Source organism: Rana temporaria, chromosome 8, assembly GCF_905171775.1.
Source record: "Rana temporaria chromosome 8, aRanTem1.1, whole genome shotgun sequence".
Taxonomy (NCBI): Eukaryota; Metazoa; Chordata; class Amphibia; order Anura; family Ranidae; genus Rana; species Rana temporaria.
The window spans coordinates 102550145-102576719 of NC_053496.1; the positions used below are offsets into that span (position 1 = coordinate 102550145).

The 26575-nt window shown below is 43.4% G+C and overlaps 1 protein-coding gene across 1 annotated transcript in view; it reads left to right on the plus strand.

Moving 5' to 3' along the window:
- The first annotated feature begins 1214 nt into the window (after window positions 1-1214).
- Window positions 1215-26575, plus strand: part of NDST2 (N-deacetylase and N-sulfotransferase 2) — a 223481-nt gene continuing 198120 nt past the window's right edge. The window contains exon 1 of the mRNA XM_040320437.1: window positions 1215-1466. The gene's annotated coding sequence lies outside the window, so the exon portion shown is untranslated. The remainder of the gene's footprint in view (window positions 1467-26575) is intronic.

The window sequence follows — 26575 nt, forward strand, 5'->3', positions numbered from 1 at the left end:
AATTGTGCCCCCTTCCTATATCCTCTCTCCCAGCACTGTGTGAGGAGAATTGTGCCCACTTCCTATATCCCCTCTCCCAGCACTGTGTGAGGAGAATTGTGCCCCCTTCCTATATCCCCTCTCCCAGCACTGTGTGAGGAGAATGGTGTCCTCCCTTCCTATATCCCCTCTCCCAGCACTGTGTGAGGAGAATTGTGCCCCCTTCCTATATCCTCTCTCCCAGCACTGTGTGAGGAGAATTGTGCCCCCTTCCTATATCCCCTCTCCCAGCACTGTGTGAGGAGAATTGTGCCCCCTTCCTATATCCCCTCTCCCAGCACTGTGTGAGGAGAATTGTGCCCCCTTCCTCTATCCCCTCTCCCAGCACTGTGTGAGGAGAATTGTGCCCCCTTCCTATATCCTCTCTCCCAGCACTGTGTGAGGAGAATGGTGTCCCCCCTTCCTATATCCCCTCTCCCAGCACTGTGTGAGGAGAATTGTGCCCCCTTCCTATATCCTCTCTCCCAGCACTGTGTGAGGAGAATTGTGCCCCCTTCCTATATCCCCTCTCCCAGCACTGTGTGAGGAGAATTGTGCCCCCTTCCTATATCCCCTCTCCCAGCACTGTGTGAGGAGAATTGTGCCCCCTTCCTATATCCTCTCTCCCAGCACTGTGTGAGGAGAATGGTGTCCCCCCTTCCTATATCCTCTCTCCCAGCACTGTGTGAGGAGAATTGTGCCCCCTTCCTATATCCCCTCTCCCAGCACTGTGTGAGGAGAATTGTGCCCCCTTCCTATATCCTCTCTCCCAGCACTGTGTGAGGAGAATTGTGCCCCCTTCCTATATCCCCTCTCCCAGCGCTGTGTGAGGAGAATAGATTCCCCCCTTCCTATATTCCCCTCTCCCCGCACAGTGGTGTGAATGGTATCCCCTCTCCCCGCACAGTGGTGTGAATGGTATCCCCTCTCCCTGCACAGTGGTGTGAATGGAATCCCCTCTTCCCGCACAGTGGTGTGAATGGTATCCCCTCTCCCCGCACAGCGGTGTGAATGGTATCCCCTCTCCCCGCACGGTAAAAATGTCATCCCCTCCCCGCACCGTGTGAGGCGCACTGACTGACTGAGCGCACACACCTCCCGCACACATGCCTGTCCCTGGGTGAGCTGTGTGGAGGGGCTGTCCTGGGGCGGGGCTGTTGGGGGGCGGTGTCTGGGGGAGAGAGGAGGAGGAGGGGCCGGCTGTTATTGTTGCCGCGCTGTGATCTGTGCCGGGTTGGCGGAGGTTGGGAGACGATCTATACCGGTCCCCGGACACTGATAGACTTGGGGCGGGAAGAAGAGGGTCACCGGGGCGGAGAAGCCGAGGAGACACTACCGGCTGGGGGAAGGGATCTCACTAACAACTTCCTGGCTTCCGCGGATTTGCCTTTCCTTCGTCTTGGGTTACCTATCGCCGCCTGTGCCCGGGGGAGGCTCCGGAGGAGCAGGTAGGAGCCATGCTGACCAGGGAGAGGGGGAGCGAGGACGGGGCCCGGAGGGGGTGTGTTGAGACGTTCATGCAGGAGATAAGGGGGGGGGGGGTGCACGGGGAATGGGAAAGGTGACTGGGAGATATGTGGGAGGTGACTAGAGGAGAACAGGGGGAGGGGGGTATAATGTCAGATGAATGGAGGAGGTCAGGGGGGTATAATGTCAGATGAATGGAGGAGGTCAGGGGGGTATAATGTCAGATGAATGGAGGAGGTCAGGGGGGTATAATGTCAGATGAATGGAGGAGGTCAGGGGGGTATAATGTCAGATGAATGGAGGAGGTCAGGGGGGTATAATGTCAGATGAATGGAGGAGGTCAGGGGGGTATAATGTCAGATGAATGGAGGAGGTCAGGGGGGTATAATGTCAGATGAATGGAGGAGGTCAGGGGGGTATAATGTCAGATGAATGGAGGAGGTCGGGGGGGTAACGTGTCGGATGTCAGGGGGGGGGGTATAGTGTTGGATGTTAGGGGGGTTCAAGTAACGGATGTCAGGGGGGGTATAGTGTCGGATGTCAGGGGGGGTATAGTGGCGGATGTCAGGGGGGTATAGTGGCAGATGTCAGGGGTGTGTATGATGACAGATGCATGGAGCAGGTTGGGGTAGGGGTACAATGAGAGGTGAATGGAGCAGGAAAGGGGGGAGGGTATGAGGGGTAGATAAATGGAGCAGGACAGGGGGTATGAGGGGGAGATGAATGGAGGTGGTCAGGTGGGGGTACAATGACAGATGAAGGGGGTATGAGGGGTAGATGAATGGAGCAGGAGGGGGGGGGTATGAGGGGGGAGATGAATTGAGGGGAGGTATGAGGGGGAGATGAATTGAGGGGGAGATGAATGGAGGGGGGTATGAGGGGGAGATGAATGGAGGGGGGGTGTGAGGGGGAAATGAATGGAGGGGGGTATGAGGGGGAGATGAATGGAGGGGGGGTATGAGGGGGAGATGAATGGAGGGGGGGAGATGAATGGAGGGGGGGAGATGAATGGAGGGGGGGTATGAGGGGGAGATGAATGGAGGGGGGGGGGATGAGGGGGAGATGAATGGAGGGGGGGTATGGGGGGGAGATGAATGGAGGGGGGGAGATGAATGGAGGGGGGGTATGAGGGGGAGATGAATGGAGGGGGGGAGATGAATGGAGGGGGGGAGATGAATGGAGGGGGGGTATGAGGGGGAGATGAATGGAGGGGGGGGTATGAGGGGGAGATGAATGGAGGGGGGGTATGGGGGGGAGATGAATGGAGGGGGGGTATGAGGGGGAGATGAATGGAGGGGGGGAGATGAATGGAGGGGGGGAGATGAATGGAGGGGGGGTATGAGGGGGAGATGAATGGAGGGGGGGGGGATGAGGGGGAGATGAATGGAGGGGGGGGGTATGAGGGGAAGATGAATGGAGGGGGGGGTATGAGGGGAAGATGAATGGAGGGGGAGATGAATGAATGGAGGGGGGGGGCTATACACACACTGCCAGGAGACATGAAAGTATTGATTAGGTTGGAGGGACCATTAGGGGAATGAATGGGGTGAGGGGTGGTGTAAATCTTCTACAATCCAGGGAGATGATATTTACTATGAGTAGGTTACGTATGAAGTATAGGAGGCATTAGTGTCAGTAATAGAGTACAGGGGCAATGACTGTTGGAATTCGGGTATAAGGGGTATACACTGGTAGCAGAAGGTATTTGCTATGTGGGGAGCGGAGAATAGGGGGCCTCAAGTTACTGACTGATGATATATAGAGAGGGCATTTACTAATAGCGTATGGCACTGACTGATGGACTAGATGGGCATTGGGGCACTGAGTATAGAGCACATTAGGGTGCTGACTGTTGGTGTACAGGGTAATGAAGTATATGGGGGGTATCAGCTAATAGGATACCTTGGAGTAGAGGCTAATGGAGAAAAGGGGGCATTCTGGTACAGGGTGAAAGTTTAGGTGGTATTGAGGTGCTGGGTAATGGGGTACAATGAGCATTGTGGCATTTGCTGATCATGTATAGCTGGATTTTAGTTTATAGGAATCTGGCAAGAGGTTTGTTGTTGTTTTATTTGTATTATTATACTGGATTTATATAGCAGCAACAGTTTGTGCAGCACATATAACAGGGGCAGTACAATTACAATATAGGAGGGCCTTGCTCGTGGAGCTTACAATCTATTGGTTTACAGGCCTGTCTGCAGAGACAAGTATCTTGGCATCCTATCAGTTGAGAGATTCCAGCTTATTAGAGATTGATGTTGTGGGGTCCCTGGGGTAATCACACAAATGGCCGGTATGGTCAGTTTGTGGGGGTGTGAGATGGTGTAACTGAGCTTTAATGAAGTTGTGGATGGAAGTGAAATGTTGGGATTGATATGGAAATGTTGGTTTGAAGGCTGAGATCAGGACGTTGTATTGGATGGTATAAATGAAGATGTGTGAAGACCCAGTGACAGGTCAGATGGGGGAAGATGTGATCAGTAGTTGCACAGTGTAAAGCCCCATACACACTATCAGTTTTCCTGCTGGTTTTCTCTTCAGGTTTACCAGAACCATGTAGTACAAGGACCTGCCTGATTGGATACAAATTGAAACGCTTAAGGTTTGACCTCATATTAGTAAACCTGAAGAGAAAACCATCAGGAAAACTGATAGTGTGTATGGGGCTTTACGGGTGACATTTGGGGGCTTCATAAAATCTTTGTTGGGACGTCTTCCTGAGAATGATTTGGAATGTGATTGGACGGCTTCTACCAATCGGTCTTTCATGTTAGTGATGTGACAATGAAGCATATGTTGTCATAAACACTGTCCGCTTCTAATTCTCCGATCAGGTTATCCATACACAGACTAAAGGAGTGATTGTGATATTGTGTAAGAAGTACATGTGGGTCCCCTTGCTTGGTTTGGTTATTTAATAAGGAAAAAAGAAGTCAATCTGGTAATAGAAGTATTTTATAATTGATGGTTTTATATGGCATTTTATATGTCATAGAGTGACACAGGACAGGAGTCGGCCATTTTTTGGTATATTGAGGAGGTGATCACACATCATTTGTTAGCTGGTTCCTGATGACAGTTCTTCCATGCATTATGAAGCTCTGCCAACCTGCTCTGGGTGGATGCCAAGGGGTGCCCTGCAGGCCTTTGAGATAAGGGCATATAGGTAAAGGTTGGTGGCCAGCAGACACAGGAATGATCCAATCGTAAATAAAGTTTTAAGGTATGTTGATTGAAGGGGTTACTTCCAAAATTGACCCCCGCAGTTCTCTAGTATATATGTATTACACAATGCCAAATTTTGGCAGCTGGGTGTGTGATTCATCGGTATTGGGTTACTGTTATGGATTCCCTGATCATAGCGGGGGAAGTTCATATCCTATTGTTTTGCAGCTTTATGTTTTCTCTTTCGTTTGCAGTATTGCATCAGTTGTCGGATCCTTTACATGGTTGTACAATCTTTTACTAGATTTTCTGGCCTTCATTGCATTTCAGGTTTTTTTTTTGGTTTACAGCCGTGTGTGACTTTACACATGTGAACCTTGCAGCGATCATACCTGCATGTCAGCCAGCAATGTGGTGTGCTGCGATTTAATAAGTCGTATGGATGAAAGTTTCCTGCAGCTACTAGTGCTCAGTGTGATTGTGCATTGGGAATAAGTGTTGTGTGGTGTCAGATGAGCAAAGCAATTTCCACTTTGATAAATATCAGGTCAGTCCGATCAATTTCATCAAATGGAGGCAGAGGTGTGTGTTTTATTTTTCCTAAGGATATCATTTAGTTTATACGCATCCTGGCTATAAATTGACTTTGTGTTTTGATCAGTTAAAACATGTGAAAGGCAGTGGTGGGAACATTTATCCATCTAGCGCAGGGATATGCAATTAGCGGACCTTCAGATGTTGAAAAACTACAAATCCCATCATGCCTCTGCCTCTGGGTGTCATGCTCGTGGCTGTAGGAGCCTTGCTATGCCTCATGGGATTTATAGTTCTGCAACAGCTGGAGGTCCGCTAATTGCATATCCCTGAATTCTAGCGGATATGTTTTCAGCATCTCTCTGTGGATGGTGTAATGAAAGCTGGATTCTGATTGGTTGTTATGGCTTCTATCATAACACTTTTTATGCTCTTCAAATTGGCTACACTATTAGAGGAAGGTGTGTGTGTGTGTGTGTGTGTGTGTGTGTGTGTGTGTGTGTATATATATATATATATATATATATATATATATATATATATATATATATATATATATATATATATATATATATATATAATATAATATAATATAATATAATATAATGTATGTATATGTGTGTGTGTGTGTATACATACATACATACATACATACACACACTCTTTCGTTTTTTTTTATTTTTTATTTGCTATTCTACAACATAAGGCATAAATGCTGTTTTTTTATTTTTGTTAGGAGCTACATTGTTATAATAAGTTGTGGTTGTATAACCCTGCACTTTGCATATACTAGGCTGTTTGTTTTTTGGGGGAGGGGATCATACTGCACTTGAAGGTCATAAACAGGTTACAGTTACTGCAGTAGGACAATATTTGTTGTTTGAGTAACAAAAAAAAAAAGAACATGTCCCGAAATGTAAAGTGTTCACAAATGTCAGCTATAGTTTATAATGCAATCGCTTGCATTCGCGGCCCTTCTTTTGATATTCAGGGCTCTTGCAAAAATGAAAAATGATTCGTCACAACTTGGAGACAAAGTGTAAATATTGGGGGGCTTTCAGGTTCTTTTTAGTGTGGATTTGTGTCTCAATAACATGGGTATTGGGAATGACGTGGGGCATGATGAATTTCCTTGTAATCGTCTAACAATTGAAAACAGATTTCCTGCAAAATTCTAATTTGTTCACAAAGATAAAACATCAGAGAAATGGTCTGAGCGTAAATGTTTTAATGGACCAGTATGGGACACATGAAATGAATGTGGAGCCGTTACTGATCTGACCCTGACACATATTTGATTCTCTGAGAGAGATGAAAAGCATTTGACCTTTTTACAGCTTTACTGCCTTGTTGCCCGAGGTCACTGCTGCATTCCTCTGTGTCAATTGTATTGTTGCACATTTGGATTGCATTTAATTTGCAGGCTGGACCAATTAAAACGTTTCTGTTGATGAAGATCTTGGTTCCAGGCAGTGATTATTACATCCATATTGCTGGTTTGTAGTCTATGTATACTTTTCCAATTTGTTTCCCTTTTCTGCTACAGCTGTGTCTGTTCTTTCTTGTTTCATTTCTATCTGTTTGGACATTCCATGTAGGCAGCCTGTTGGTTAGGGGTTGTAGAATCGCTTTACTAGGTGTTGGAGAACCCAGATTTTTAAAGCTATAACCAGTGTAAAAGAAAAGACAGTTGTTTGCGGTCCCAAGTTTCAGATAAAGTTGTGCTTGTTTTGCCAAAACAAAACGGTGAGCATTTACATAACAACAAACTAAAGTAAGTCACTCCAATGCAATAGTAAAATAAAGTGGTACTAGATGCAAAATAAAACAAAAATACATATATGATGCATGCTGTCAGTAGCATTAACACAGCAGTCTTTGGCCCAGATTCAGGTAGATTCGCGCAATATTTGCGTGGGCAAAGAGCAACAATTTTTCTCTGCGCCCACGCAAATATTGCGCTTTGCCCGCGATTCACGGAGCAGTTGCTCCGTAAATTGCGCGGGCGATATGCTAAACAGCCGGGCGTAAGGCTGCCTAATGTAAATGATCCCGCCGGGGGCGGGAATCATTTAAATTAGGCGCGCTCCCGCGCCGAGCGAACAGCGCATGCTCCGTCGGGAAACTTTCCCGACGTGCATTGCGGCAAATGACGTCGCAAGGACGTCATTTGCTTCTAAGTGAACGTGAATGGTGTCCAGCGCCATTCACGGTTCACTTACGTAAAAGACGTAAAATTTGAACGTCGCGAGCGGGAAGCGCAGCTATACTTTAGCGTTGGTTGCGCCTGCTATTAGCAGGAGCAGCCTTATGCTAAAGTCGCCGTACGGAAACTCCGTACCTTGCGTGCGCAGGGCCCGCGCAACTTTTGTGAATCGGTGGTAGTATGCAATTTGCATACTATACGCCGATCACAATGGCCGCGCCCCCTAGCGGCCAACGCAAGAATGCAGCCTGGGATGTGAAGGCATAAGGAGGCTTATGTCTGTCACATCCTAGGCTGCAGTCGGTGTAACGAGGTTCCTGAATCAGGAGCACTCGTTACACCGGAGCAAGTAAGCCCTTGCGCCGCGCAACCATAGGCTTCTTGAATCTGGCCCTTTGTTTTTCCCATTCTTAACATAGTTTTATTACTTGTTCATCCTTGCAGTGAGGGTGGGCTTCACACTGCCACCCAGGGGTTTGGCTACAGCACTGGTGCAGCAAAGTCTACCCGCGTTTTTTTTTTTTTTTTTGTGGCTTACCCATGGTGTCCCATAGACTTCTATTAGATCCTGTGTTTTTTGTCACGTTTTCTAAAAGCGCACCAAAGATGCATCATCCAGGACTATGTACTTTCAAAAAAATCAGATAGAAGTGTAAAGGAAACTGGGGGTACACTGTGCTGCCGCGTGAAACCAAGGTCAACCCCTGTTCACATTGGCGCAATTTGACATGTCAAATCCCATGCCAAATCGTACCCTATCGCCAGCAACAGCGCGGTCCCAAACGGTGTGACACCGCACCGAATTGCAAAAGTAGTTCCTGCACTACTTTTAGCAACTCTTTCAAATCGCCCCCTGAACTCACACTGAAATCCGAGTTTGAAATCGCCCCCTGAACTCACACTGAAATCCGAGTTTGAAATCGCCCCCTGAACTCGCACTGAAATCCGAGTTTGAAATCGCCCCCTGAACTCGCACTGAAATCCGAGTTTGAAATCGCACCCTGAACTCACACTGAAATCCAAGTTTGAAATCGCCCCCTGAACTCACACTGAAATCCAAGTTTGAAATCGCCCCCTGAACTCACACTGAAATCCAAGTTTGAAATCGCCCCCTGAACTCACACTGAAATCCGAGTTTGAAATCGCCCCCTGAACTCACACTGAAATCCGAGTTTGAAATCGCCCCCTGAACTCGCACTGAAATCCGAGTTTGAAATCGCCCCCTGAACTCGCACTGAAATCCGAGTTTGAAATCGCCCCCTGAACTCGCACTGAAATCCGAGTTTGAAATCGCCCCCTGAACTCACACTGAAATCCGAGTTTGAAATCATGCGAGTTCAGCTGAACTTCACACAGTGTGAACGAGATCTAAGTGTTGTTTTTCAACTTTCCTAAAAGTACAACTAAAGTCCCACAATTCCTAACTACCTCTGCTTTAAGGGTTTGACACGTGGCTGTCTTGATTTGCCAGTTCACAGTGCCTGTTTATACAGGATTTATATATTGCAAGTTTGCACAGCGCTTTACATCCTAAGAGCCAGTTCACACAGGGGCGGCACGACTTTGGGGGCGACTCGGCAAGGCGATCTCAAGACGACTTGAGAGGCGACTTGCAAAATGACTTCTGTATTGAAGTCAATGCAAAGTCGTACAAAAACATTTTTCTAAGTCGGAGCGACTTGCATCGATCCTATTAGAACAGTTCTATTGAATAGAGTGGATGGTGTCTGCAATAGCTGCCGATTGAATCGGCCCAATGAGAACGTGGGCTGTTGCCAAGCTTAATTGAACAAGCTTAGCATAGGAAAAGCGATACTGGAAGATGGATAAAGCGCTGCACACCCCAAATGTTTGTAAGAAAACAGGAAAAGTTACCCCGGGGGCTTTGTATTGCAGCAAAAAAGTAAATAATATTTGATCGGTACAAAGGTTTTATTTTTGTTTTATATGTCTCACAGGAAACGTATCTGTTGTATTTAAACCAAAGAATAGTCAAGTAGTGACAATAAAAACATGTACGTATGGATTACCAGCATATTGATTGGGCCGTTAGAAGCTGGTCGGTTACTATGCACAGCTGTACCAGTCTATGTGCTCCAGTTTTAGTAACTCTCCCCCTTGTGTCTGTTCTGCAATAAAGACTCTGTCTGTTCACTTTTTATTTTAAACTTCAGTTTCGCTCTAACAGACCAAGCTGTCCAGCAAAGTGGTCGCCAACCTTTCGGACCTCACAGACTACTAAACTCATAATTTTGAATCCTGCAGACCACTAACATAACATGCGCTCTATATATATATATATATATATATATATATGTGTATATGTATATGTATATATATGTGTGTGTGTGTGTGTGTGTGTGTGTGTGTGTGTATATATATATATATATATATATATATATATATATATATATATATATATATATATATATATATATATATATATATATATATATATATATATATATATATATATATACACACACACACACACACACACACACACACACACCAGCTCTCTGTCCCCTCTGAACTCTGCATCATACTACTGCCTTACACAAATTCATCATTGGATTTCAGCTACGTCCTCAAGCTCTGTGCTCCCTCCTACAGTCTGTGAGCAGCGCTGCCATTGGAAGACCCTTCCTTCTCCATCTCCCCCATGAGTTCAGGTTCCGGAACTACAGAGGAGGCTTCAGGTATGAGTGTGCACTGACAGTAGTGACTTTCGGCACATATTGTGAGAAACACTGGAAGCAACATTGGGTGGTATACATTCGCCACAATGTTGGTTTGCGGCAAAGCCATTGAGGACCACTAAAAATGTCCTTAGTCTACGCTGGCTGGAGACCGCTGAGATAGACCATTTAACGCATATCCCACATCTAGGGTGCAACATGAATTTCTAGGATGCAAGCATCCCATTTCTCAAATAGTGGGATGCTTCTCCCTACAGCATTCTCCTTTTTTGCTTGGCTTCTCCCATATTGAGGCATCACAAATTCATGGGAAATCTGTGAATGGAAAGACTACAAGTCCCATCAACCACCCAGGGCAGATGGGCTTGCCGCTGTCAGGGGCGCCATTGTACTTGTGTTGCTCTGCATGCATCAATTTAAAATGATTTGTAAACGATCACCTTCTAAAACATATTCAGTTTAAAATGGAAATGAAAGACAAAACATTTTTGTACAGATATAAAAAAAACTATACATACATACCCCCCACCCCCCCCGTTCTCAGCTGCATAAGATCTGCGATGGGGAGGAGAAGCATGACACTGAGCTTTCCTGTGAATGGCTGTGCTGTGGGGGGTGTCAGGACAAGTCTGATCATGGGAGGAGAGCACTCCGAGTTGGAGAACTGACCAGGCTGTGCTCTCCTGCTTAGTGTACAGGGTACTTTCTCATACAAGTCCATGGCACAGCAGGCACATATCAGGAAGATGAAGTGTTGGGGTAACAAACACTTTTAAAGCCATAGTAAACCCAAAGACAAACGTTTATTATTGCAGAATACAGATATGACTGTATTGGTTTCCTTTTTTTGTCTTTTGGGCTTGCGTTCTGTTTTATCTGGTGATCCAGCCAGTAAGTCTGGATTTTCAAAAGAACAAGCTCTCTTCCAGATGTTTCAGTTTTACAGGGATGAGATGAACCTTTTTTTATTTACGTAAAACCTTTATCCTAAAAGGGAAAAAACTGCTGTAACTGATTATTACGTGTGAGCTGGAGTTTGGCTCAGGGTTGATTTGATATAAATCACTAGTAAAAAAAAAAACTTGATTTAAATCATAATTTTTAAAGGGCAACTGTCATCTCTGTCCCGCAGCGGCTCCTCCCCTAACCCACTGTTTACTCACCGACAGTCCCATTCTTTGGTGACGCAAGGTGAGGGTTGTGGCGGCAGCAGGTGAGTGGACACCCACTTACAGGCGCTGCCATGATGGATCTGAAATGACAGGTGCTCTTTAAATGTAAGGACTTATTCTTGCTGGTAGTTAGAATCTTTATTTACAAACAAAATTTATTTTTTCCTATCTATAATAATCTGTCAGGTTAGTAAAACGGCGATTTATCAGAACCGATTCAGATTTGCAAAACAATGTTTATAAAGGAGTATTTCTGAACTTTGTTTTATCTCATGGTTACTGTGAAATGCATCAATGCAGTGCATGTTATCTCAGCTTGCAGAGCTTGGATTAATTGAATGAGTTTACCAAAAATGTAAGCATGCAGAATATACAGCCTCTTGCTACATAACTAAGCCCCATTTCATGCTGAATACAATAAATTATCAATGTATCTTAAATAGAAAACTCTTTAGATGGCTTTTTACTCCAAAAGCATTTTATTAAAATAAATTGGATTAACCACTTAAACCCCGGACCATATTGCTGGTCAAAGACCAGAGCACTTTTTGCGATTCGGCACTGCGTCGGTTTAACTGACAATTGTGCGACGTGGCTCCCAAACAAAATTGGCGTCCGTTTCCCCCCCCCCCCCACAAATAGAGCTTTCTTTTGGTGGTATTTGATCACCTCCTGCGGTTTTTAGTTTTTGCGCTATAAGCAAAAATAGAGCGACAATTTTGACAAAAAGGAATATTTTTTGCTATAATATATAAAAAAAAAAAATTTCCTCAGTTTAGGCCGATACGTATTCTACATATTTTTCGTAAAAAAATCGCAATAAACGTTTATTGATTGGTTTGCGCAAAAGTTTTAGCGTTTACTAAATAGGTGGTCGTTTTATGGCATTTTTTATAAAATATATTTATTTTTTACTAGTAATGGCGGCAATCGGCTTTTTTTTTCTCGGTATTGCGACCTTATTGCGGACACTTGACACATTTTTGGGACCATTGGCATTTTTATTGCGATCAGTGCTATAAAAATGCATTGAATTACTATAAAAATGCCACTGGGGGTGGGGAAGAGGGTTAAGTATGTTCCCTGGGTGTGTTATAACTGTAGGGGGGTGGACTGACAAGGGGAAATGACTGATCGCTGTTCATACGTTGTATGCACAGACGGTCAGGCATTTTTCCCTTGTCAGGACCAAGTGGCTGCTTCGCGAGGTGACGTAGAGCTACGTGCTCTCGCGCAGGGGAGCCGACCTGCCGCCGTATAACTGCGGCGGCTGGTCGGCAAGTAGTTAAAGATGCTATTTTTAAATAAAAAAAAATAAAATCTATTTTTTTTTTTTTTTTTTTTTTTTTTTACCACCCAGGGTGCTCACCATGCTCAGATTCAGTGCTCATAAAACGTGACTTTAGCAGAAGGTGCCCAAAGGGTGGCGCTCAAGAGCTGAAAAACCACGTAGTACGTCACTACGTTCATGTTTGTTGGCCGACAATTGTGTGCCGTTTGTATGCAAGACAAAATCCAGGCACACACAAGTCTGACGCTTTTGTCTGCAGAAAATCCGATCCTGTGTACAAGGCTTTAGTGGATTTAAATCAGTGGCTACACCTAACGCACCCCTCCCCCATAGGCTGCATTCTGAGCAGCAGCAGGGTTTTCTTTTTCTTTTTTTTGGAGCGTTTGCACAAAATATCTTCTTTCATTTGTTGCGCTGTTTTTGAATGTTTTTCATACTTTTATTTTTTTACTTTGTAAACGGTTATGGGTTAGCGCCGGTTCACATAGAGACTTTGCAAGGCAACTTGCAACGCGACGTCAAGTTGCCTCCAGGACAGGCGACTTTGGATGTGGCCAATCACAAAATAATCAGCTCTGTGGAAGGGAGGGGTTTTCCTGAGAACTATTTTCTCTTCCTGTAAAGTTTTTCAATATAGACGGAGATCTGACTTTGGAGGCGACTTCCATTGAAATCAATGGGTACAAGTTGCCTAGAAATCACCTAGAAGTAGTACAGGAACCTTTTCTGAAGTCTGAGCGACTCCTGTAGTGTACATTAAGACTGCTCTCATTCACTTGGGGCAACACAAGTTGGGTCCCAAGTCGCTGTAGTGTGAGCCGGCACTTTGAGGTCTGGGTTGGGGGGTTTATTTTGTAGGGGTTATTGGGGTCAGAGTTTAGGATTGGGGGTTAATATCAGTGTTGGGTTTATTTTTTTTTATTTTTATTTTTTTATCTGTATTTTGTTGTTTTAATATTATTGCATTTGAGCAGAAAAAATGCTCCAAAATGCATGACAAAAACACACTACAATGCACCAATCTGCCCGATTCTAGCTACAAAGAAAATTCCAGAACTTTTATTTTTAATTTTTTAGGCGGCTTGTAGTGGAGATGTGAACCAACTACATAGAGAATCATTTATTTTTGTCCTTCAGCGTTTGGAGCTTCAATGCTGAGATGTGAATAGGGCCTTCCAAATGCTGCTGTCCTATGTGCCCCCTGTGATCCTTCAGCCAGAGTTGAGGCATGCTAATACAGAAGGTGTTTTGCTGACCAGATCATCAGGTGAAAACTGTGGACAAAAGCCTAAAAATTTAAAAGCAAACGAATACAGCCATATCTAAAATTGGCAAGCTGCAATATATAAAATTTTAGATTTTTGGGTTTATTACCGATTTTAAAACCTGCACATCCTTTTCTTTTCCAATAATTTTTATTGAAAGTTTACATATTCCAAAATAAAAGATTGTTGACATAGGCTAGGTATTTCGGTGTACAAAAAGATGTACTAGAGGTAGGAACATATTGATTTATTCCAACAAATATATTTATTTCTTGACTATGTGCTATAACATAAGGGGGTGTGTTTTTTTTTTTGTTTACTAACAAAAAAGTTTACATATTTAGGAGTCCCTGTGGCTCTTCTTTAGTCTCCATGAGAAGGAAGAGGGAACCATGTGGTTAATAACGTTAATGGTATGTGATATGTGATGTCAACAAAGGTATGTGATGTAAAACGGGGGGGGGGGGGGGGGGATGGGAGGCTTATCAAGGAATTTAAATTATAATTGGGATCTGTTTGGATCCCCACACTTTCTTTCTGGTAAGCGTGTCCATTGTACTTCTTGGTGGTGGATTTCACAAACCAGTGGCCAGTGGTTTTCTACTGTACCTTCGCATAGGTATCTCCACTTAAAGTGGGTTTCCGGGCATAATTTTTATTTTCTTTTGCAAGCTAAAATGAATCACAATAAATAGTCCCACAAAACATATTGATGGCTCCCCAATCATTCCAGAAATCATTGCAAACACTTTCCTTATATCCTCCAGCTCATGTTGTGGCCGTATCCATCATGTGTGGGTATGTGAAAACCTTTTTTTTTCCGGGTTTTCAAGGAGAGGTGCATGCTGGGTGTTTTTTTTTTTTTTTTTGCACAGTAATGCCCAGAGACTCCTGGGAAATGAGTGTCGTCATTTCCCAGGAGGCAATGGGATCTTATGACAGGAAGTTGAACCACCTAGGACCAGGAACTAGGCAGATTGCGAAATCTGCCTGGTAACAGCCAGATAGAAGTGAGTAAAAAAAAAATGTTTTAATTAAAAGCAAGCTGTTAATAGAAAGTTCATTTTTAGTGTGGAACTCCGCTTTAAAGATTCCAATTTCTTGGATTTCTATTTTTAATTTTTGAATTTATGAACTTTCATTTTGGAGTTAGGCCTCATGTGCTGCTAAACGGGCATTTTTTTCCCCCCAACTGCTCCTGAACTCCCATTTGTTATCAGTACATGTACACAGGGTCGTTTATAGTAATTTTTTAGGCAGTTGCGTTTTTAAGAGGCTTTTTTGGTTTTCGCGAAAAATTTGTTCAGAGGCATTTCAAGCGCTGAGCGCTTCTAAACTCATGTTTAGCCGCGTTTCGTTTCATAGGCGTTTTTCATTTTTGCATATTTAAAAAATATATAAATAAACTAAACGCAAGTGTGGGTAAACTCGGCATGTAAACGTGGCAAAACTGACATATTAAACGTGCGTTACTATCTGTCAAGTTAAATCGTTCAGGAGAGGTTGTAAAAACGTCACGTGCCTTCTTGAACTTTATTTATTCATCATCATGTTTTGCTTCAATGATTATAGCACATCACAATTTATTTGCTGATATATATTTTTTTGCTTTGTCATTTGTGCTATGCGCTCTTATGGGATTGGATAATATCACTACAATTTTTTTTGCAAACGGTTGACTACCCCCCCCCCAGTCACAGAGCGTTGAACTAATAGATGGAGGATGGATGCTTGTGGGGCAATAATTGACTGGTGTTCCCTTTTCTTTCTAGTAAGAGGAATGATCTGTACACTGAATGTTTCATGTCACACACAGTGAGGAATCTTACCATGTATGGACAACCTTAGATCTGATGAGGTATCTGCTAATGTTCAATTTTCATATATATTTTTTTTTATTCCCTCTTGGGAATACTTGCATATAAAAATAGTATGTGGGGCACAATGTAACGTTGTTGAGTGTGAAGAATTCCTAGATGCTTATTTGTATGATAAAAGACTTTTCTAGTCTGCCGCTTTACATGGCTCAGTTTCTTGGTACACAAACGTTGCTCTAAATTCTGAGAATATTTCTGCCGTAGTTTGTTAGAGCCAATAACCACTAATGATTGCGCTATATGAGACAGTTATTTGTGAGACTGTATAATAAAAGAAATGGCTGCATTGTGTATTGTTAAAATTACCCTTGCGGGGTGTGTCAGAATGAATCTTGCTGGTTTTCTGGACTGACGCTGAGCATGTGTTTAGTATCTTTTCATATGTTTCTGTGTGCAGATTTCCAGTGGTGAATGTAATGGGGCGGCTCAGAGATGAAGTACTGGCGAGTTTGGGCTTGGGAGTGAAGTTGCTCACCCATCCCTCGGTGACCCAGGCAATCTGCTGGCACTGTCTTTGTAATGATGGAGCCCTGTGACTGAGCCGAATGAAAGATTCTGTAGCTTGTAATGAGCTGTCAGACAGTGTTTCCCTTTTTATGTTTATGAATAAACCATCGCAGCATACTTCAAATCGGACTAACACATTCCCCCCCCCCCTATATATATATATATATATATATATATATATATATATAATTACTTTTATTTTTTATTTTTTTATGCCCTATAATCTTGTAACACCTTGACTGCAAGACACCCTTAGGCCCCTTTCACACTCACAGATCCCGTGAGGATCCGTTCCTTAAATATCCGCTTGCTCAGCGGCATGGACCATCCTGTCAGACCCCTGCTCTCCCCTATGGGGGGATCGGATGAACATGCACCGTCTGTCCGTGTTCACCTGATCCGATCCACAGACGGATGGAAAAATAGGATTTTCCTCAGTCTGCAGAATCGGACAATAGCGGGGACCGATGAGATCGATTTTGAAAATCTTCGCTATGGTTTACGACTGCTGGACCCAAATGAAACCGGATAGACAGACTGGACAGCTTGGCCCTCTCTGGACAGAACCAGGTACTGGGGGAAGTCATCCCCCCCCCCTTTTTTTTTTTTTTTATGCTTTTGCTAGCAGGATTTTCGCCCAAAACCTATTTATTTTTGTATTCAATTTATTTTTTAGTAAAGAAGGAAATATTTTGTGCAGATGACAACTAAACATGACAGATGCAATAAGATATTTTATCTATTTCCAGGAAGACAGATAAGTTTGTATCACAAATGGCAGTTTGGAGAGAAGTTACAGTAACCGTTGACAGCGATTGTAGCGATATCTTGCATTGCAGTACAAAACGGTTTTACATCTGTAACAACTTTAGCTACGATAAAAGCACACTCCTAACGTAAGCCACTCATCACATTTGGAGATAAACGTGGCAACTTGAGAGTCTTGGATTTATGAGAAGTCAAGAATCGCAAACTACTTCAGGCATCGCTGAGATGTAAACCTGTACATATAGATTTATCTGTATAAGTGGATCTTCTGTATGTTTGTTTTTAAATGGGGTTTTCACTCAAGGTAACGTCTGCTTTATTTTTTTTATAGATGGAGCATTCTGAGTTCGTAAACTACTGTATTTTGAAGCCAGATACTGTATGAGTTGCAGGAAAAATTGATAGATTTGGCTTCTCTTTACAGTATGTGGTAAAATTATGTGTTAGCATTAGGCCTCTTGCACACTGATGCCTAAAGAAGCTGAATTTTTTGGGCATACAGGTATTTTTTTTTTTTTTTTGCGTGTGAAAGTTAAAGCGGTGTTTCACCCTGCAGAACAACTTTTTAGCATACAATTCGGCATAGTAGCGCGAGCTACAGTATGCCTGTCTTAATTTTTTTATCCCCGTACTCACTGTGTAATCGTACATAGAAGATTCCGACTGCCCGCGGGGAATGGGCGTTCCTTTCAAGAGGGAGGGTGATTGACGGCCGGTGACGGAGGGTGATTTCTTATGCTAGAAGAAAAAAAAAAAATAGGGTGAACCCCCGCTTTAAAAGGTTTGTAAAGGAATTTTTTTTTTTTTTTATCTTAATAGCTTTCTTTTCCTTAATGCAGTGCTGTTTTCATGTCCTCATTGTTCGTTTTTGCTCTCAAGTTGCTGTAATTCTTCTCGGATCTCCACACTTCCTGGTTGTCTGTTTCCTGATAACCACAGTACTGGGAGCTTTCTCTCTTAAGTCACTAATCAAGGAGGTGTGATTACTGTGTGTCTAAAACCCCACAGCACCAATCAGTTTAGTTTTCCAAACCATCACTGCCCTGTATTGGCTCTGTACATCACAGAAGCAGGAAACAACCGCAAAAACGAAACTAGAAACTACAGGCACATTATATGATTGATTTTTAATTTTTAAAAGGAATCAGTTAACTATTATGTCTCTATATCCTGTAAACGGTCATTTCAGCAAAAAAAAAAATTCCTTTACAACTCCTTTTAAAGCAATCAAAGTGATTTAATGTTTAGGTGACACAGGGTCTTATAAACTCCACTTTTATTGGAGTTTTGTGTGGGATTTATTTCAGCCTCTAAACACCTCTCCTCCATAGGTGTTTGGAGGCAGAGAAAAATATAGGGCCAGCGCATGCAGGAGAAGAGTGTTTCAGCGTTTCCAAAAAATGCCAAACAAAACACCAATTGCGTCTAACTGTGCTTTGGTGCATTTCTATGCTAAAAATACTATCTAAAGCCTCGTACACACGCTTACATTTTCGGACGACCGAACGTCCGTTTTTGTTTTTTTTGTGGCGAAAAAAAAAGTTGTGTCGAAAGTGGAGAGGTTACAATCGTACGACAGAATAAGTCAGAAGTGATGTAATTTGTTGAATAGTTTTTTTGTAGGTATTTTTTAGTTTCTGAGCATGCGTAGTCTTGCTCTTACGATAATTTTTTTTCTATTTTGCCTGAAAACCGTACTAATCGAAAATTGGACGTTGAGTTCACATCCAATTTAAAAAAAAATTGTCTGACGAAAAAGCGAAATCTGCTGTCGAAAGCACCGTACTAACGATACGAAAATTGACAGACAACTCGTCGTACAAATTTTTCCATCTGCTTTTCGTATCGTGTGTACGGGCCTTAAGAGCAGGCATTGCAAAGTGCCCATTAGGACCCCTTTTACACTGGGTCGCTTTGCAGGCACTATAACGCTAAAAATAGCGCCTGCAAAGTGACCTGAAATGGCCACTGCTGTCTCTCCAGTGTGAAAGCCCTCAGGGCTTTCACCCTGGAGCGGTGCGCTATCAGGACGGTAAAAAAAAGTCCTGCTAGCCGCGCGCGTGTGTGTGTGTGTGTGTGTGTGTGTGTGTGCGCGTACCGCCCCTTCCCATTGAAATCGATGGGGCACCGCGGTTTTATCACTTTCTCGGCCGCTAGCGGGGGTAAAAAGCGCAGCGGAATTGATGGGTGAATAGCCGAAAAAATTATTTACCGCCCCAGTGTGAAAGGGGTGTTACTAAGTAAAACCCATCAGGTTCTTTAGTGGTTAAATATCATGCCGATATTAAATAAATAAATCCATTTTGTTTTATCATTTTAAAGCTGTACCTTTTAATTTAAAGAAAGCAGACAAAATCTTCTAATTTGTATTTTAAAGATGAACTTGAAAAGGGAGGCATTCTGCCATTTTGGTTGGCTTTAGAACATTTCTTGCACAAAAAAGTTTACATTTTAAAATGGCAATACAGTAAAACCTTGGTTTGAGAGCGTTTTGCAAGACCAGCAATTTTTTTTTTTTGCCTTGATATACAAGTGCTTTGGACTACAAGCATGTTTTTAGAACAAATTATGCTCGCAATCCAAGATTTTACTGTATACTTAACAAGATCTCGGTATCTTCTGACAGTGATGCTTGAGCCTAGGTTCACACTGATGCGAATTTGCAGCGGTTTTGATGCGTTTAGGAAAACAGATTCTTGAGTCATGTGAAAAGCATAGTATTTCATGGCTTTGGTTCACAACTCTGTGTTGTGAATTTTGGTGCGAGGGGAGGGGGGGTCCTGTGTGTGTGTGTGTGTGTGTGTGTTGGGTGCGATGCAAATTCCTATGGTGCAGTGGGAATTTTATCTTCATAGGCTTCAACTGAACTTGCAGGAAACTCGCAGCACACAGTTTACATGTCTGCGAATTGTTCACTGTTTGCCTCCTGAAATTCGTGGTAAAATCGCACATGTCCACCTCAAAACGCAAGGCAAATTCGCACCTCACACGACAAAAAAAGGATCAAATTTGCAGTACGTTGCATCTCGGTAGTGTGAGTGCCGGTTCACACTAGTGCGATGAGAGAACCCTGCTAATCCAGTGCGGGTTCCCATACCGCACAGTGGTTCACACTGAGATCTGCGAACCGCTGCGGGTTTCAATGTAAAGTTAACGACACCCCAAACTGGTCAGCAGATCGCAGTGCGAACTGTCAAATGGTGCAGGAATCGGATCGCATAAGTGTGGACACCCAGGCAATCCGAATCCAGTGCGGACCAAAAAAAGTCCATACAGTTTGTATGGCTAAAATTGCATTGTACAGACATCGCACTTGATCTGAACAGCAATGCGGTGCGAATCGCATGTGATGTCTGGCATCGCACTAGTGTGAACTGGGCCTAAACCTTCTGAACCTAAGAGTGCGAGCATTTGTTTTTTGGCACTTCTACAGTACATGTTGGTCCTGTACAAGTGCTGGAGGGAGCATCTGCCAATATGATTTTCTATATTGCTGGGTGGATGCTTTACTTTTTCTAGTTTGCCTCTGGTTCTCATGCTGTGATGTGTATCCTACAGTACCAGGGGATTGGTGCTTTTTTTTTTTTTAATCTGTGTACATGTATTCCATTATTTCAAATAATAAAAGATTTGTTTAAGGCAAAGACTTACAATAATATATATATATATATATATATATATATATATATATATATATATATATATATATATATATATATATATATATATATATATATATATATATATATATATATATATATATATATATATATATATATATATATATATATATATATATATATATATATATATACATATATACATACATTGCAAGTGGGTACTTGAGATGGGGTGACCCATTTCCTGCATACATTAATAAAGCTGAAACTGGCTTTATAGCTTTTCTTTATCTCATGGAAGACGCACAATGGATTTAAAATGTTGGATCTTTTTTAGATTACTAATTTTGGGCAAGTATTTTTATTATTATATTAAAGCGACCTAGCACCAGATTCTGCCAATCGCTTAATAAAACAATCCTTGTCATGTAATGGGAATATTGAAGCTGAAAAGCTATCATGCAGTGAGTTTTTCTTAGGATACTGTGCTTCACGTTCAGTCCCTGTATGTACCCCCCCCCCCCCCCCCCCCCCCCCCCCGCTGTGGCCTGGCATCTTCCAGTCTAGTGCCATATGCTGGCTCTTACATGTTGTATATGACATCAGCAACTGTAAAAGCAATCGCTACTCTTGCAGTGATGACCCTTGGGCTGGATGGCTTCATCTGATGTCCCCCCCCCTGACTGTTATTCGTACTGCTTAGAATTCAACCAAGCGTATAGAAAATGTTGTAGGCCTATTCCTAGTTGTGTAAAGCATCATTTAATATACATTAGGACATATATCCACTGCAGGGTATCTGTTGTGCACATTCTGAATTAGAAAATGGGTGAGACCAGTGCTATGAACAGTAAACTATGCTGCAAAAAGCATCTAAGCTGAAATCTGGGCAGAAAAATATTTATTTAAAAAATGATATCGTCAATACCAACAAAGGAAATACATTTACTTTAGCTTCACCGAATACTTTTGCTAACCCAGATATTACCTTGTATAAGTAGCAGTAACATCACTGCACAGAGGTGAAGTTTCACACTGGATTACTGCACAGATCTGGAATAAATACACCACAGGTCTCCAAACTTTCTAAACAAAGGGCCAGTTTACTGCCCTTCAGATTTTCGGGGGGCTGGAATGTGGCCGTTTTGGAAGTATAAAATGTCTGGCAGTAAGCCATGCCCCGTCGTTGGGAGGGTCACTGGCAGTAAGCCATGCCCTGTCGGGGGGGGGGGGTTCACTGGCAGTAAGCCATGCCCCGTCGTTGGGGGGGGGTTCACTGGCAGTAAGCCATGCCCCGTCGTTGGGGGGGGGGGGGTCACTGGCAGTAAGCCATGCCCCGTCGTTGGGGGGGGGGGGGGGTCACTGGCAGTAAGCCATGCCCCGTCGTTGGGGGGGGGGGGGGGGGGGTCACTGGCAGTAAGCCATGCCCCGTCGTTGGGGGGGGGGGGGGGTCACTGGCAGTAAGCCATGCCCCGTCGTTGGGGGGGGGGGGGGGTCGCTGGGAGGAGTAAGCCATGCCCTGTCTTTGGGGGGAGAAAGAGGGAGAGTCTCTGTGGCCCATTGTTGGGGGTCGATTAGTGGAACTGGGGGGGGGCTACACTGGAAGGAAAATTGTGGCCCCAGGGGCTGAATAAAAGCAAGCTAAGTGTCTCATGGGGCCTGTGGTTTGGAGACTACTGAAAGCGCACACAAATTTCAAGTAGGTCTACTAATGGCTCTTGTATTTACATACTTTTTGTTTATCCCAGAGTGTTATTTGAATGAGAGTGTGTTTTGTGTTTTCTTCTGACAACAGTACTCTGCAAATGACTTGCTAATGATTCTCATAGAATGCTGATCTGTCATCGTCCCACTGTGTGCGCTCATAGTTGTGACCTAAAGCGCACTTGTCCTGTGTTGGTCATGCATGCTGCCAGCTCTTTCTACAGCCAATGAAAAGGTGCTTGCTATGTGGGGGCCGAGCAGCATAGTGCAGACCTCTTACACCTGTCGGCAGCCCTTTCATGTATCTGCACGGTTCTCTTCTCTTTCCATCAAAACTCTGGCAACTCCAGCCAACCATGTTGCTCTCCCCTGTAGAAAGGACTGTGCCAGAGGAGGTGATCCCTGAGGATTGGGGTGAATAGTTCCCTGTGAGCCCTGGCTTCGATGTACCTATGCCAGCACACTTCTTTGGCAGACAACATTCACAAATTACTGCACATGCTATCCAAATATCCCTTGCATAGAAATTGTGCGATAAATGCGTATTTTTAATTGTGCCGTTTTCCTCAGTGGACTAAATCTGCGCTCCTCTCCCAATTCTGCCTGTGCCCTAAGAGACCTTTGTTAAAGTGTAACCTTTCAAACCCAAAGTTAATCATTATTAATAATAATACAAAATATTATATTTTCTTGCATGCTCTTAGGCTGTCATTCTATACTACTGACCTAGAACAATGATTCCATGTATAAATACAGTACACCTTGTATGTCTGCCATGTCAATGAATCATTGAGCAAGAATGGGGATTACTGCAAAAATAGAAGCCTATAAAAAAATAAATGTAATTCTTGAGCAGATAAAACTAAGACGCACGTATTCCTGTCGGCCATTTCAGAGGCCTCCTCCATTCCTGTCTGTCTTATTATTGCGACAAGCGAGAGACATTGCTTTTGCTCACCTAGAGAGAATGCTTTAAATCCTCATTCTAAACTTGTTTTTTGAGAGACAATGCAAACAATCTCCTTGCAAAGCCTGATTAACTGTGTCCACATGGCCTAAGAGGGGATTAGCTGGACCTGCTGCTCTGCAAGGCAGATAAATGGACTTGTTTCAGAACTGCCAGCACTCCTGCACTTTACTTTTATCCATTTCAAATGATTTACCCTTGTTGATTGGATCATCGGGCCGCTGCTGCCAGCAGGGCTGTCTGGTATGACATGAGTTAATGCAGCTGGATCTGAGAGAAGAACCTCTTTAGTGATGAAAGTGCGCTATGTGTGTCATTTGAAATATTACACTGCAGTTTAGCTGCATTAAGTATTTTTCAGCTGGAAAATTGTAAATGTTCTCAAGATTGTTTGTTTCCTGTGATACGAAGTCCCGTGCCAAATGATCCAGAGTGCATTGCCTCCCTGTTGTTTTGGAACACCACCTGACTTGGCACAGCTCTGCTGACGTATAAATCTACACTGTCACTGTACATGCTTTATGGCCACTTTATTTTGATCTGTATTGTACCAATGCCTAATTGGCTGAGCTCCTGAACCAGACAGTGAAAAATGTCTGTGACCCCCCCCCCCCCCAAATTAAAGGATAAGCGTTTGGAGGTGTGTGTGTGTGTGTGTGTGTGTGTGTATATGTTTTTTATATATATATATATATATATATATATATAAATTTCTCTCAAACAACTAATCGATTATGAAATTAATCGATTACAATTTTCATAATCGATTGGCCAGTAACATAATGGGGTTAAAAAAACAAAAATTAGCCTTTTGTAGTACAAAAAAAAGCAAATCGCTACTGTAAATATTACTTTTACTGTCCCACCGTAAAAAAAAAATGAACGCCCTAAGAGCCGGTTCACACTACGGCGGCACGACTTCGGGGGCGTCTCCGCAAGGCGTCCTGAAGACGACTTCAGAGGCGACTTGCAAAATGACTTCTGTATATAGAAGTCAATGCAACACGTGGCTGTCTTGATTTGCCAGTTCACAATGCCTGTTTATACAGGATTTATATATCGCAAGTTTGCACTTTGCATCCTAAGAGCCGGTGACTTGTCCTGAATGTTCCACTATGGGGGAAGTTCCTTCACTGACTGCGCAGGCGCAAAGTTCCCGACGGAAATCCCCGAACCTCGCCCGGCATCCAGGCTCATTCTTTAACATCCCCGTGGATTGGAGGATGTTAAAAAAAGAGCCAGGAGGCCGAGCGAGCGAGCCAGGAGGCCACTTTCCTCTAAGTCCACGTCGCCCTGGATGCCGGCCGCCGTTCGGGGATTTCCGTCAGCAAGTTTGCACCTGCGCAGTGCTTAAAGGAACTTTCCCGATAGCTGGAACCATCTCAGCGCATCAGTTCGCGCATGCGCTGGAACTTCCGTGATACCTGGAACCAGCACGGCAGATCACCGGTTCACACAGGGGCGGCACGACTTTGTGGGAGACTCGGCAAGGCGATCTGAAGACGACTTGAGAGGCGACTTGCAAAATGACTTCTGTATTGAAGTTAATGCAAGTCGCCCCCGAAGTCGTGCAAGAACCTTTTTCTAAGTCGGAGCGACTTGGGTCGCTCCTATTGAAACGGTTCTATTGAATAGAATGGCACGCGACTTGTCAGGCGGCTGAGTCGCCCCAGTGTGAACCGGCTCTTACAGTAGTGATTATTTGCTCTTTTTGTACTTATTTTTGTTTTTTTAACCCCATTATGTTACTAAACATCTCAAGCCTGGTTCACACCACAGTTCATTTACATGTTTTCCTATGGGACACGTTCACATGCATGATTTTTTTTTTCAGCTGCTGCTTATTTGGAAAGGGCGAGGACTTTTTAACGCAAAACATAATTATATGTGTTTTAGGTGCTGCAGTTATATAGGATGAGTCACTGCTGCCTGTGTATATGTCAACTTCATCTTGAGTTGCTGAGCTTTGTAAACCTGCATTTTTTAGCATAGGAGAAGAATGCAGAAACTGATGGTTATTTCAGGTATCTGCTGGGATACTGTAAAGGGCAGCTGTAATGTGTTTTTCTATTTTTATATACCGTATTTGCCGGCGTATAAGACGACCCCCTAATTTTCCAGGAAAAAATGTTGGTTTTGGGATATACTCGCCATATAAGACTACCCCCTTCCTACTAGTCTTTCTGGAAGCTGAGGGGTAGCCAGAACCGCTGACAGAAACAGGCTTTTTTCAAATCTCACTGTGCCGTTACATTACATCACTTGCCCCCACTGTGCCAACACTCACGTTTTGCTGATTTGACTTCCAGGCTGGTGACAGTCTCCGTCTGCTGCGAGCGTCCATGATTTGAAAGCCGCGCCTTCTCCTCAGACTGTCCTGTGATAGGCGGAATACAAATTTTCCCAGCAGCGCCTCTGTTCTGTGTTCCGCCTATCACGGACGTCCTCTTGTCCGAGGATGAGAAGGCATCTGTAATGGGAGGAACACAGAACAGAGGCGCTGCTGGGAAGATTTGTGTTCCGCCTACCACAGGACACGCTGAGGAGAAGGAGCGTCTTTTAAATCATGGACCCTCGTAGCAGACGGAGACTGTCACCGGCGTATAAGACGACCCCCGACTTTGGATGCATTTTTTTGCATCCAAAAAGTCGTCTTATACGCCGGAAAATACGGTAGTTTTTTGTTTTGCATAGATTTACAGTTGTGCTCAAAAGTTTACATACCCTGGCAGAATTTGATTTCTTGGCCATTTGTCAGAGCATAAGAATGATGACACAAACTTCTTGCGCTCATGGTTAGTGTTTGGCTGAAGCCATTTATTATCAATCAACTGTGCTTACTCCCTTTTTTTTTTTTTTTTTTTTTTTTAAATCCATAATGGCAACAGAAACTACCCAAATAAACCTGATCAAAAGTTTACATACCCCAGTTCTTAATACAGTGTATTGCACCCTTTAACATCAATGACAGCTTGAAGTCTTTTGTAGATGAGACTCTTCTATAATTTCTCTGAGAAGATAATGTATACACTTCCTTCTCTGCCCCCCCTCCCCTTTTTTTATGTCAAATATGCAACTACAATATATAACGAGACCAGTGTATTCAGATTATACGTAGCATAGAACATAAACAGCAGCATTTAAAGAGGAAGTTAACCGAAAAAAATAAAAGTAAACCCTGCAAGACAAATGCATAATGAGATAGTATGCATAGCATACTAGCTCATTATAAAGAACTTACCTGAGATCGAAGCCCCCGCAGCCGACCTCATTCACCTCCTCCGATGCCGCCATGTCTCCCGGAGTGAACGG